Source organism: Ranitomeya imitator, chromosome 1 (genome assembly GCF_032444005.1).
Source record: "Ranitomeya imitator isolate aRanImi1 chromosome 1, aRanImi1.pri, whole genome shotgun sequence".
In the NCBI taxonomy this organism is placed as follows: domain Eukaryota; kingdom Metazoa; phylum Chordata; class Amphibia; order Anura; family Dendrobatidae; genus Ranitomeya; species Ranitomeya imitator.
This window is the reverse complement of record NC_091282.1, coordinates 16,592,546-16,605,594: the sequence shown is the minus strand read 5'-3', so window position 1 is coordinate 16,605,594 and position 13,049 is coordinate 16,592,546. Positions and strand designations below refer to the sequence as shown.

General features: G+C 46.0%; 1 protein-coding gene and 1 long non-coding RNA gene across 2 annotated transcripts in view; one reads left to right on the top strand and one right to left on the bottom strand.

Annotated features, from left to right (window-relative positions):
* The window catches only part of LOC138657476 (uncharacterized), a 119,264-nt gene extending 107,254 nt beyond the window's left edge, over positions 1–12,010 (top strand). The window contains exons 4-5 of the long non-coding RNA XR_011317049.1: positions 8,316–8,468; positions 11,072–12,010. This is a non-coding gene — a long non-coding RNA (uncharacterized lncRNA). The remainder of the gene's footprint in view (positions 1–8,315; positions 8,469–11,071) is intronic.
* LOC138657448 (oocyte zinc finger protein XlCOF22-like) overlaps positions 1–13,049 on the bottom strand; it is a 111,645-nt gene that overhangs the window by 67,834 nt on the left and 30,762 nt on the right. The window lies entirely within an intron of this gene.

The following is a 13,049-nucleotide window of genomic DNA, read 5'->3' as shown; positions in this document are numbered from 1 at the left end:
TCATGTCTGCTCTCTATCTGAAACTCAACCTCTCCAAAACTGAACTTCTTCTGCTCCCGCCATCTACTAACCTCCCTAAATCTGACATTTCCCTCTCCGTGGGTGGAACCATAATAACACCCCGATAGCAGGCACGCTGTCTGGGTGTTATGTTTGACTCAGATCTCTCCTTCATCTCCCATATACAATCTCTTGCCGCTTACACCTAAAGAACATCTCTAGAATCCGCCCTTTTCTCACCATGGAAACAACAAAAACCCTCACTGTCGCCCTGATCCACTCCCGCCTGGACTACTGTAACGCTCTATTAATTGGCCTCCCCCTCACTCGACTTTCCCCTCTCCAGTCCATCCTTAATGCAGCAGCCAGGGTCGTCCATCTGGCTAATCATTACTTGGACGCATCCGCTCTTCGCCAGTCGTTACACTGGCTGCCCATTCATTACAGCAGTGGTCCCCAACTCCAGGCCTCGAGGGTCGGCAACAGTGCAGGTTTTCAGGATTTCCTTAGTATTGCACAGGGGTTGGAATCCAACCCCTGTGCAATACTAAGGAAATCCTGAAATCCTGCACTGTTGGCGGCCCTCGAGGCCTGGAGTTGGGGACCACTGTATTACAGCAGGGGTCCCCAACTCCAGTCCTCAAGGCCCACCAACAGGTCATGTTTTCAGGATTTCCTTTGCATTGCACAGGTGATGCAATTATTACCTGGGCAAGACTCAGGAAATCCTGAAAACATGACATGTTGGTGGGCCTTGAGGACTGGAGTTGGGGACCCCTGCATTACAGGATACAATTCAAAGTACTTTTTCTCACCCACAAAGCTCTCCACAGTGCGACACCCCCTTACATCTCCTCCCTCATTTCTGTCTATCGGCCTAACTGACCGCTGCGCTCTGCAAATGACTTCGACTAACCTCTGCACTAATCCGTACCTCCCACTCCCGACTCCAAGATTTCTCCCACGCTGCGCCAATCCTCTGGAATGCTCTACCCCAAGATATTAGGACCATCCACAATTTGCATAGCTTTAGGCGCTCGCTCAAAACACATTTGTTCAGAGCGGCCTATCACATTCAATAATCAAAGTCATTTTATGTTTGTGTGTGCGTAGCCCATTCACTATCTCCATCTATCACCCACCCCCTGAAGATGGCTAGACCATCATTGTAAATACATAATTGTAACTACAAACCTGTGCTTTGTATCTCCCGCATCTCATTGTAGATTGTAAGCTCTCATGAGCAGGGTCGTCTTTTTTCGCTTTAATTATTGTATTGTTAATGTTACTTATGACAGTTGTGTTTGAAACTGTTAAACTGTAAAGCGCTGTGGAATATGTTGGCGCTATATAAATACAAATTATTATTATATTATTATTATTTACTACGTAGCTCAGGAGAAAAAGGGTACGTTTGTCCGGGTGCTCCCGGTTTCGCTGAACCAGGTCCTCAAACTCGGGGTGAGAGGAAAACACTATGAGAGTCTGGCCCGCTTAAAAGAAACCTTGTGATCCGAGGGTAAGACGGGTTCTGTTGTGAATTCTGTGGCCAGGCTCCCTCCTGTGGTCGTGAGTGGTACTGCGGCTGGTTCTGTCTATGAGCTTCCTTTGGTGGATGAGAGTGGTACTGCGGCTTCTGAGTTTCCTTCCTCAGGTGATGAGGTTAAGTCGTTAGGTGCTGCTCTATTTAACTCCACCTGGTGCTTTGATCCTGGCCTCCAGTCAATGTTCTAGTATTGGTCTTGATTCCTCCTGGATCGTTCCTGTGGCCTCTCTATCCTGCATAAGCTAAGTTCTGCTTGTGTTATTTTTGTTTGCTATATTTTCTGTCCAGCTTGCTATATTGGGTTTTCTTGCTTGCTGGAAGCTCTGAGACACAGAGGGAGCACCTCCGTACCGTTAGTCGGTGCGGAGGGTCTTTTTGCCCCTCTGCGTGGTTGTTTGTAGGTTTTTGTGTTGACCGCAAAGCTATCTTTCCTATCCTCAGTCTATTCAGTAAGTCGGGCCTCACTTTGCTAAATCTATTTCATCTCTGTGTTTGTATTTCTTCTTTACTCACGGTCATTATATGTGGGGGGCTGCCTTTTCCTTTGGGGAATTTCTCTGAGGCAAGGTAGGCTTATTTTTCTATCTTCAGGGCTAGTTTCTCAGGCTGTGCCGAGTTGCATAGGGAGCGTTAGGCGCAATTCACGGCTACCTCTAGTGTGGTGTGTTAGGATTAGGGATTGCGGTCAGCAGAGTTTCCACGTCTCAGAGCTCGTCCTATGTTTTTGGTAAATGTCAGGTCACCTTGTGTGCTCTGAACTTCAAGGTCCATTGTGGTTCTGAATTACCTGTTCATAACAGGGTTCGTCTTCTATTCCCAGGGTCTGATTGACAGCCTCAATCAGGCTATCTACTGACTCCTGAAACCCAGGAGTCTCTAAATTAAGGGACACCTCTGAATCATATTCTGACCAGAGTTCCCCGCTTTCTGCTAGGGAAGGAGAGCGCGAGACTGAACTCCAGGATGCTGATGCACCTGATGGCCCGGGAGACGCTGTGAGATTTCGCTTCCCCTGCGTCTGCCTAGTGTGAGCGCGGCCCCTGCAGGCCAGAGACCCCTGAGAATCCGAGGCTCTCTCTAAGACAGATGAACTGCTGTCCCTGACTCCAGCCGGGGACTGAAGGGACTCGATCGCTTTAGTTAGGGACGCCATAGATTGCGATAATGACGTGACCCATGCCGGTGGAACCACCCCAGTCTCTGCCAGAAAGGCAGGAGTACCCGCCGGGGAGATTGCAGGGGAACTAGCAGAGGGGGGCTCCTGAGCGCGTTCGGAGTCACAGGCCTCACAGAGACAATTGCTCTGGGCATGCGGGAAGGCAGAACGACAGGCTACACAAACGGTATATAGGACCGTGTGAGACTTGATCCCTCTAGACAGTGATCTGTAAATGCTCTACCCATGGCCTTAGACTGGGAAAAAATAATGCTTCTGCTGTCAGGCTGGAGGGAGAAGCACTTACCCCAGTCCTGTGTCCCCCGCATACAGTCCGAACACAGAAAGACGAACAAATGTGCCACCTTTATCTTCACTTGACCTCAGGGGGCCGAAGCCGGGGCCTCGATTTGCCCCAGCGAGGAGAGGAGGGGGAGGACCGGAAGAAGATGCGCCGGAGGGGGCGGAGCCTCACAGCGCCGTCTGTCCAGGACGGAAGGCGGGCCTGATTGACCCGGAAGTGTATCCGGGATGGTAGGCCAGAGCCTGGAGCCTCTGGAAAGCCGCACTGGACAGCTGCAGCGCTGACAAGCGTCGGACGAACAGCAGCGCCGACCGGAACTTTGGAGGACTGCGGCGCCGCATATTAACCCGGCGCCGGGATGCTCGAACCTGCCTAAAAGGTAATCTGTGCTGCATCAGGAGCCCCTCTTTTGCAAGCTGAACCCTCTGTGAAAAGAGGACCAGCGTGGGTTTTAAAAATCTAGCGGGGGGAGAGCAGAATACATGACGGTGCAGGAACCCTAGCTCCATTTTCTGCCCTGGGATAAGGAGAGGGACCGTCCACCACCCCGCTATCACCGCTGCCAAAACATAGGTGTAAAAAGCAGGGGGGTCACACGGACATCTGTGGGCACCTGTACAGCCTATGGTCTTAAATATCTTAGGGTGGTCAGGGCCAAGTCCGGTTTGCAATCCCACGTCTTGGGAAAGGATACGTGGAGGATACTTGCACGTGCTTGCCCGTTGCTGGTTTGGGGAGAACGGACCCCCTCAAAAAAGGGTCCGTCGCCCCTCTCAATCCATATGATGTAGAGATGAAAAAAGGGTCCAAAGGATCCGGGACCCAGAAGTGTGCCTCCTTCAGACACTAAGCATGAACTGGATTCTCTGGTAGCCAGTGTCAGGGTGTATACGATGGAGGAGGCGCTAAACTTTTTTTTTTAATGTTTACTTAGTGTCAGCCTCCTGGCGGCAGAAGCATACACCCATAGTCCTGTGTCCCCCAATGAGGCGAAGGAGAAAATAGAAAAACAGGAAAACCAGAGAAAAACCAAACAAAAGTATATACACAAATAGTAATGCGGTCGTATGTTAAATATGGAAATCTCAACTCCGCGATAGGGAGCCATGAAATATTCTGTATTCACATGTATATAGCATATATAGCACATTCATAAGTAAATGGGTAGCATACCGACTGCAATTTTAGGAGTGAGAATGCCGCAGCTTGGTCAGAGTCTAACGTGAGCCATCTACTCTGTAGATATAATAAAGTATATATGTGCACGTGCTGTTATTCAGAGGTCGGTGGTGGTGAGTAGTGCTCACTACTAGGTAGGATTACCTTGGGTGGTTATGGTAAGTATGACCCTCCGGTCAGGTGGAGAGGGGTGAAATATCGCAAGATGCTGTAAAATTAAGCATGAAAATTCCCCTCAGATCGTGCCTGTATATAGACATCACATAGCTGTGGGAGAGAGTCCGGGTGTCCATTACCTTGCTGGCTGTGTGTCCTCGGCCTGACGCGGTGTCCACCGCTTGTCAAAGGAGTGAGGGATGTGTGTCCTGCTACGTGCAAGCGCCAGTGAAATAGTGCGGTAATCCTGTGTTCGCTAGACCGGATGTGACGTTCCGGAACCTTGCTGGCTGTGTGTCCTCGGCCTGACGCGGTGTCCACCGCTTGTCAAAGGAGTGAGGGATGCGTGTCCTGCTCCGTGCAACCGCCAGTGAAATAGTGCGGTAATCCTGTGTTCGCTAGACCGGATGTGACGTTCCGGAAGTGAGTCCTGCGCTCCAGTGGGTGGGCGTGCAGCGTTCCAGTGAGGTCACAGGAGGGAGGTGGTGCTCCTTTGGTCTTAGTGACGGAATGCCTCACCGCCGGAGCCCGCATCAAAGTGGGGATTCTGACAGACGTACTATCCCGTCCGAGGTCAGAAAGGGGTTAATATTGTTCACCAACCTCTTGACTGTGTATAATCACAGCAGCATATTGTTGGTTTTAAGTTTGTATTTTTGTACTGGTAAAAGTTTTAATGTTGTGGATGTGAAATAACTGAACCATGTGATGGGGCGTTTTATATAAACCCTGACTCACTGGTATAACACTAGGTTATGACTAAGGGGCATATTTGGCCCTGAAACGTGTAAACCTGTGTCTGGGACCCCTGCTATTTATGCCATTTTTCTATTCTCGGTTGTCCATGCTTTTAATGAAGATTTTGCAATAAAGCTTATTGGACTGCAACCTCTTGGTACCTCATTGAAATTCTTGTTTTTGAAAATATTATCCCCGCCAATCCTTTAGAATCTGAAGATGTCAGAAGACTCATTGAGCGACATTTTATTGCACTTATCCCAGCAACTGAAACAAGAAAGAGCCCCCAGAGAAGATGTCGTGTATGTTCCAAGAGAGGAATGAGGCATGATACCTGCTATTATTGCCCACAATGCCCATCATTGCCGGCCTTATGCCTCCATGACTGATTTACAATCTTCCACACAGAACCACGTTTTTACACTGTTTTGACATTCAAGCATTTGGTTTATTTAGTGACAGACATCTGAGTAGAGCTGACATAATTTCCAGGGGTAGGTGGGGGGATGTCTCCAGAGACACAAGCTGGGCACAATATATTGGGCACTACAATGACATTTTTGCAATTTTTGCTCTAAAACTTCCACTACGTGTTTCTGGAAATCAACCATGTAGAGAAAATGGTCACTATATCCATAGATGAATTCCCAGAGGGGTGTCATTTCCAAAATGGGGTCACTTCAGGGGGAATTCTGTTACTTAGCGGCTCTCCAAAGTGCCGTAACAGCAGAATCCCCCCTGAAGTGACCCCATTTTGGAAATGACACCCCTCTGAGAATTCATCTATGGGTATAGTGACCATTTACCTATCTACCTATTTTCCAATGTAAAATCTGGGGTTAAAACAACATTTTAGTGGTAAAATTTTATTTTTTCTTCACTGCCCAATGGTACAATTTTCTATGGAACAGCTGTGGTGTCAGTTTGCTCACTGCACCACTAGAAGAATTCATTCAGGGAAGTATTTTGTAAAATGCAGTCACTTTTGGGGGCTTATGCTGTTCTGGCACCTCAGGGGCACTGACAATGTGACAGGTCACCCACAAACAATTCCATAAAATCTGCTCTCCAATATGGCCCTCCTTCCCTTCTGAGCTCTGCCATGTGCCAAAACAGTGGTTTACCCCCACATATGGGATGTCAGCATACTCAAAGGAAATTGAACAACAACTTTTGTGGGTCCAATTTCTCCTGTTACCCTTTTGAAAAAAAAAAATTGAGGGCGAAAAGATCATATTTTTTCCACAAAAAAATATTTTTTACTTTCACGGCTCTACGTAATTAACTTCTGTGAAGCACCTGAGGGTTCAAAGTGCCCACCACACATCTAGATAAGTTCCTTGGGGGGGTTTAGTATCCAAAATGGGGTCACTTGTTGGGGGTTTCCACTGTTTAGACACCTCATGGGCTCTGACAATGTGACATGTCACCCACAAATTCCAGCAAAATCTGCTCTCCAATATGGCGCTCCTTCCATTCTGAGCTCTGCCATGCGCCCAAACAGTAGTATTCCCCCACATATGGGGTATCGGCGTGCTCAGGAGAAATTGTACCACAAATTGTATGGAGCAATTTCTCCTGTTACCCTAATGAAAATGCAAAATATGGAGCTAAAAAGATTTGTGAAAAATGTTATTTTTTTCTTCTTTCCACAGCTCTACATTATAAGCTTCTGTGATGCTCCTCTGGGTTCAAGGTGCTCAATACACATCCAGATAAGTTCCCTAAGGGGTCTAGTTTCCAAAATTGTGTCACGTTACTCTTGCGTTAGTAAAAAAAAATTAGGTCTAAAAGAAAATTTTTGTGAAAGAAAAGTAAATGTTTATTTTTACCTTCCACATTCCATTCATTCCTGTGAAGCACCTGAAGGGTTAATAAACTTCTTGAATGTGGTTTTGAGCACCTTGATGGGTGCAGTTTTTAGAATGGTGTCACTTTTGGGTATTTTCTGTTACATTGACCCCCCAAAGTCACATCAAATGTGAGGTGGTCCCTAAAAAAATTGTTTTGTAAATTTTGTTGTAAAAATGAGAAATTGCTGGTAAATTTTTAACCCTTATAACTTCCTAACAAAATTTTTTTCCAAAAATTGTGCTGATTTAAAGTAGACATGAGGGAAATATTATTTATTAACTATTTTGTGTGATATGACTGATTTAAGGGCATAAAAATGAAAATTTTGAAATTTTCAAAATTTTCGCTATATTTCCATTTTTTTTAACAAATAAACGCAAGTTCTATCAGAGAAATTTTACCACTATCATAAAGTACAATATGTCCCAAGAAAATTTCAGAATCACCAGGATTCGTTGAAGAGTTTTAGAGTTATGACCTCATAAAGTGACACTGGTCAGAACTGAAAAAATTGGCGCAAAAGGGTTAATATTTTGCTGCACAATCTTTTTTTCCAACAATAAATTTTTACTGAAAATTTGCAATTTACATATGGTGCAGTAATAAAGTATCGTTACAAAGCTGTAAATACAATATGTGCAGAAATGCATGTAAACGAGTAGTACGCAATCCTATATACTAACAACAATGGGGGGTAAAGGGAGGAGGGGGTAAGGAAAGGGGGGGGGGTGAGAAAAAAGTGGGGGGAGGGGAGGAAGGGGGATAATTGCGGAAAATCATTCTGAGTCAGATGGTTCAGGGTTAGTTAAGTAAAACGTAGGTATGGCAAAGGCAGTGTGATTACTATATTCCGCCCAAGGTAGCCATACTTTCTCAAATTTACCCACTTTGTCCATAAGAATAGCTGACCGTTTTGCATTGACCATGTACCAAGAGAGGCGTGTTTTAACTGCGGAGAAGTCTATGGTTGATTTTTTCCAAGCCAAAGCTATAGTTTGCTTGGTTGCTAAAAATATGAATGATATAAGAGCCTGGGTGTGTTTGGGAATGTTGGAGATGCGTTTGTTGAGTAGGGCCTCCCAAGGGTTTTTTCTGAGATTTATATTTGTGACAGAGAACACTAAATGGTAGATTCTGATCCATAGTCTCATAACAGTTTGGCATAGCCACCAGATATGGAACATGTCTCCATTAGAGTTACAACCTCTAAAGCAGTTTGGGGAGTAGTTGGCAACTGACTTGGCCACTCTAGCTGGGGTCAGATACCAACGGGTCAGAACTTTATAGTTGGTTTCCAGCATGAGGGTATTTAGTACTGAAACTTGAGGTTTTGAAACTTGGGCTAAATTTTGTTTCCACTAATCAATTTGATCTTTTTTCAGCTGTTAAGGATACCCATCTGTTCTGCCGTAAACTGCTCCTTAAGAGACTGCATGGCCAGAAAAACCTTGATGCTAACTCTCTAAGTGAGGCGGAGGCCATTGCCTTATCGGCCTTGGAGGACCTACTCAGAGAGCAACAGCCAGATCCTATAGGTAAATTTCCCTCTTCTCACACCCAGGTCATCTACGTTCCCCCCTTTGTCCCTATGCCCCCAGGTCAATATTTTTTGTAAATTGGTAATTGAAGATCTTATGAAGATACCGCGGGGGGTATATAATGATAATCTAACGATTAACCAAAGACGAGCATTGGGAGAACTACAAGCTCTGGATACGGTGGTTATTAAACCAGCGGACAAAGGGGGGGAACGTAGTGATCTGGCCAATTGATAAATATGAAAGAGAGGTCCTGCGACAACTTAGGAATAAAGATACGTATCGCACACTACCTCAGGATCCCACCCAAATTTTTGTTGGCAAACTGACACGCATCCTGGATCTGGTTGGTGAGTCGGGTATTGTCCCGAAAAAAGTACTTGATGGACTTCTGCCTAAGTTCCCTAGGATTGCTACCTTCTATGCCCTGCCCAAGGTACACAAGGAGGCTGTTAATCCACCAGGGCGCCCCATTGTCTCTGGCATATGGGGGTTGTGTGAAAACATTTGTAAATTCGTGGATTTCTACTTGAAACCCTTAGTGGAGACACTCCCCTCCTATGTCAGGGACACTACTGATGTATTAAGAAGGGTCGATGGGTTGTCTCTCGAGGCGGGTATGATCCTTGTCACTACTGACATTGAGACTTTGTACACATCGATTAGACACGAAGATGGTCTAAGGGCTGCCCGCTTTTTCCTTGAATCTGCCAACTGGGATGGACATCTTTCTGAATTTATTTTGGAGCTACTTGAGTTTATTTTACATCATAATTATTTTGTTTTTAAAGGGACACTGTCACCTGAATTTGGAGGGAACAATCTTCAGCCATGGAGGCGGGGTTTTCGGGTGTTCGATTCACCCTTTCCTTACCCGCTGGCTGCATGCTGGCTGCAATATTGGATTGAAGTTCATTCTCTGTCCTTCATAGTACACGCCTGCGCAAGACAAGATTGCCTTGTGCAGGCATGTACTACGGAGGACAGAGAATGAACTTCAATCCAATATTGCAGCCAGCATGCAGCCAGCGGGTAAGGAAAGGGTGAATCAAACACCCAAAAACCCCGCCTCCATGGCTGAAGATTGTTCCCGCCAAATTCAGGTGACAGTGTCCCTTTAAGGACAGATTCTACTTGCAATTACAAGGTACTGCAATGGGTGCGGCGTGTGCTCCGTCATATGCAAATCTGTTCGTGGGTTATTGGGAAAGACATCTTCCAGGGGGACGGAGCACACGCCGCAGACCCAGTGGTGGGCTGGTTTCGCTACATTGATGATGTTCTGATGATCTGGAACGGTGGCGAGGCCAGCCTACCCAAATTTATGCAGGAGTTGAATAATAATAACTTCAACTTAAAATTTACTTACACCTGGCATGCAAGTAGAATCAATTTTTTGGACATTACCCTATATGTTGCCGAGGATGGCTCTGTTGAAACTGACCTATCGCAAAGAATCATCTGTCAACTCATTGTTGCACGCCTCCTCGGCACATAACTACTCCACCATTAAAGCCATCCCAGTTGGGCAGTTTTTGAGGACTAGGCGGGTATGCTCCACGGAGACCCGCTTCGAGAGACAATCCGCTATCCTTATGGAGCGCTTTCAAGCACGGGGATACAGCCGCAGGTGTGTCAGGGCAGGGTATGGAAGGGCTAAATCCACACGAAGGGAGGATTTACTCTCTCAGCCAAAGAGGCCCAGATCGAATAATGAGCTCGGGGTAAGATTTATCTCGACCTCAAACTGTCAATGGGGTCGCATCCGGGAAGTATTCAATAAACATTGGTCTGTGTTACAGACGGATGGGATTTTGGCCTCACACTTAACAGAGGTTCCTCTAATGACGCAACGGAGGGGAAGAAATTTGAAAGATACTCTGGTGAGGAGCCATTATGTGGCGAGAAATGATAATAGAAACTTCCTGGGTGCGAGTAGCCCAAGACAGGGGTGCTTTCCTTGCGGCTCATGTGTCGCGTGTCCGAACATCCTTAGATGTGGGACCTTCAGGACCACAGATGGGAGCAGGGAATTCAAAATACGGGAATTTATCTCATGTAACACATCATTCGTTATATATTACACCACCTGCCCCTGTTCTTTGGTCTATGTCGGTCACACATCTAGGGAGTTAAAAGTTCGGACACGCGAACATGTACGGGACATTCTGGCCGCTAAGGAAGCAGTAGATTTGTCGAGTCTTAAGACCTTGCCGAGACATTTTCGGACTTTTCATGGCTCTGATCCTCGAGGCCTTAAAGTTAGAGGCATCGACAGGATACACGGAGGTATCAGGGGCGGTAATATGGTCAAACTACTAGCACAACGAGAGTGTAAGTGGATTTTTACCCTTGATACCTTGACTCCGAAGGGCCTAAACGAGAAGTTAAGCTTCGCCCCCTTCCTTTGACTGGTTTGGCCCTGTGGTGCTTGGGTATTATGGTACACCGTATTTTTGCCTCGCCGTGCCCGTGGGACATGTGTAATATTGGGGACCTCTATCCTCTTCTCTCTCTGAAGTAAAAGGAGTATATCCAACATTGTTTTTAGTATATGTTGTTATTAACTGTTTTGTGTGTTTTTTTATCTTCATTTCCAGTCTATTTCCTATAGAACCACGGTTTTTGGACGCTATATGGGCTACATTGGACTCCCTCTATCACAGTTGGACGTCAAGATACTGAAGCCGTCATTTATGTCTATATGTCTATCTCGGCCATACATCTTAGCACGTTATATACTGCACTGTCACTTTAATTGTTCACTGTACTATTTCTTGATAATGTTAGTGCTTTAACCCCAGTTGGGGTAGATTTTTTAGCCTTCTCTCTGATAAATGTATTAATAATTATGTTTCTCATTATAATTGTCCTTATGGATGCACTGTTTCTATGTAACAGCACCTTGTAGGAGTATGTAGCGATTTCTTCTTCCATAAAATGGCCGCCACCGTGGTCTTCTTAAAGATGGCCACTGCCAGTGCGCATGCCCGCTGTGGCCTGGTTTGCCCGTCCTGGCTGCCGCCGCCGATACGGGCTGGGCGTGCTTGTCACCCGACGTCACATGGTGGAGTTCCACCTACATGCACGCCCAGCTGCAGCGGCCTCGGCGAAGACGCGCGCCGGTATGTCCGGCGCTACTTCCGGTTCTATTATTATTTAAACAGCATGGGACGTGTCACTTGTGAACCCTGTTGATAAAGCCATTTGGCGAAACGTGCGTTCGGGGGTGTTGTGAAGGAGGGGGCGTGCTTCCTGAGACTTATAATGGGTAAGCCTGCAATGTGTTACCAGTAACTTTTTGCCAGTTATGTATATGGGATACCTGTGGGACCCTGTATAGAAAGAATGCATTAGCACTTCCTCACCGATATAAGGATATACTAGGAGCGTTCCCTCCTTTGCTCTATTTCCGTCATGTCTCCTCCTTACTGTCCCTCCCTAGCTTTCATGGTGCATACAGCACACTTTTGCAGCATTTGACTCATGTTTTATATGTTTGTTGGTATATTCTGTTTATAATAAAAATATTATTGATATTTTAATAGAATTATGTCTTTGTGGACTTTATCACTATCTATTCGTATTTATCCTTGCTTGCAGTGGTCCCAGTGATAGGACACCCTGTTTGTGTCTAGGGAGAGCAGAGCCCTTTCGCTCTCCGGTACATCATACTCGAGTGCTTCTTGATTGTATGAGTAACAACAATGGGGGTAAAGGGAGGAGGGGGTAAGGAAAGGGGGGGGGTGAGAAAAAGGTGGGGGAGGGGAGGAAGGGGGAAAGGGGGGCGATAATTGCGGAAAATCATTCTGAGTCAGATGGTTCAGGGTTAGTTAAGTAAAACATAGGTACGGCAAAGGCAGTGTGATTACTATATTCCGCCCGAGGTAGCCATACTTTCTCAAATTTACCCACTTTGTCCATAAGAATAGCTGACCGTTTTGCATTGACCATGTACCAAGAGAGGCGTGTTTTAACTGCGGAGAAGTCTATGGTTGATTTTTTCCAAGCCAAAGCTATAGTTTGCTTGGTTGCTAAAAATATGAATGATATAAGAGCCTGGGTGTGTTTGGGAATGTTGGAGATGCGTTTGTTGAGTACGGCCTCCAAAGGAATTTTTTCTGAGATTTATATTTGTGACAGAGAACACTAAATGGTAGATTCTGATCCATAGTCTCATAACAGTTGGGCATAGCCACCAGATATGGAACATGTCTCCATTAGAGTTACAACCTCTAAAGCAGTTTGGGGAGTAGTTGGCAACTGCCTTGGCCACTCTAGCTGGGGTCAGATACCAACGGGTCAGAACTTTATAGTTGGTTTCCAGCATGAGGGTATTTAGTATTCCTCCAGTGGAGGAGGACCAGATTTGGGACCACTCTGAGTCAGACATGGTAGACCCAATATCGGACTCCCAGCGAGAGGTGTATTTCAAGCAGCTTCTATGTGAGGGGGAGTTTATTTGTGAGTAGAGGAGAGATATAGTACCTGAGGCGTGGGGGCTTTGACGACACCTTTGTTCAAATGAGGTAAAGGAGTATGGAGGGGTAGAATTTTTTAATAAAGAGCAGACAAAGT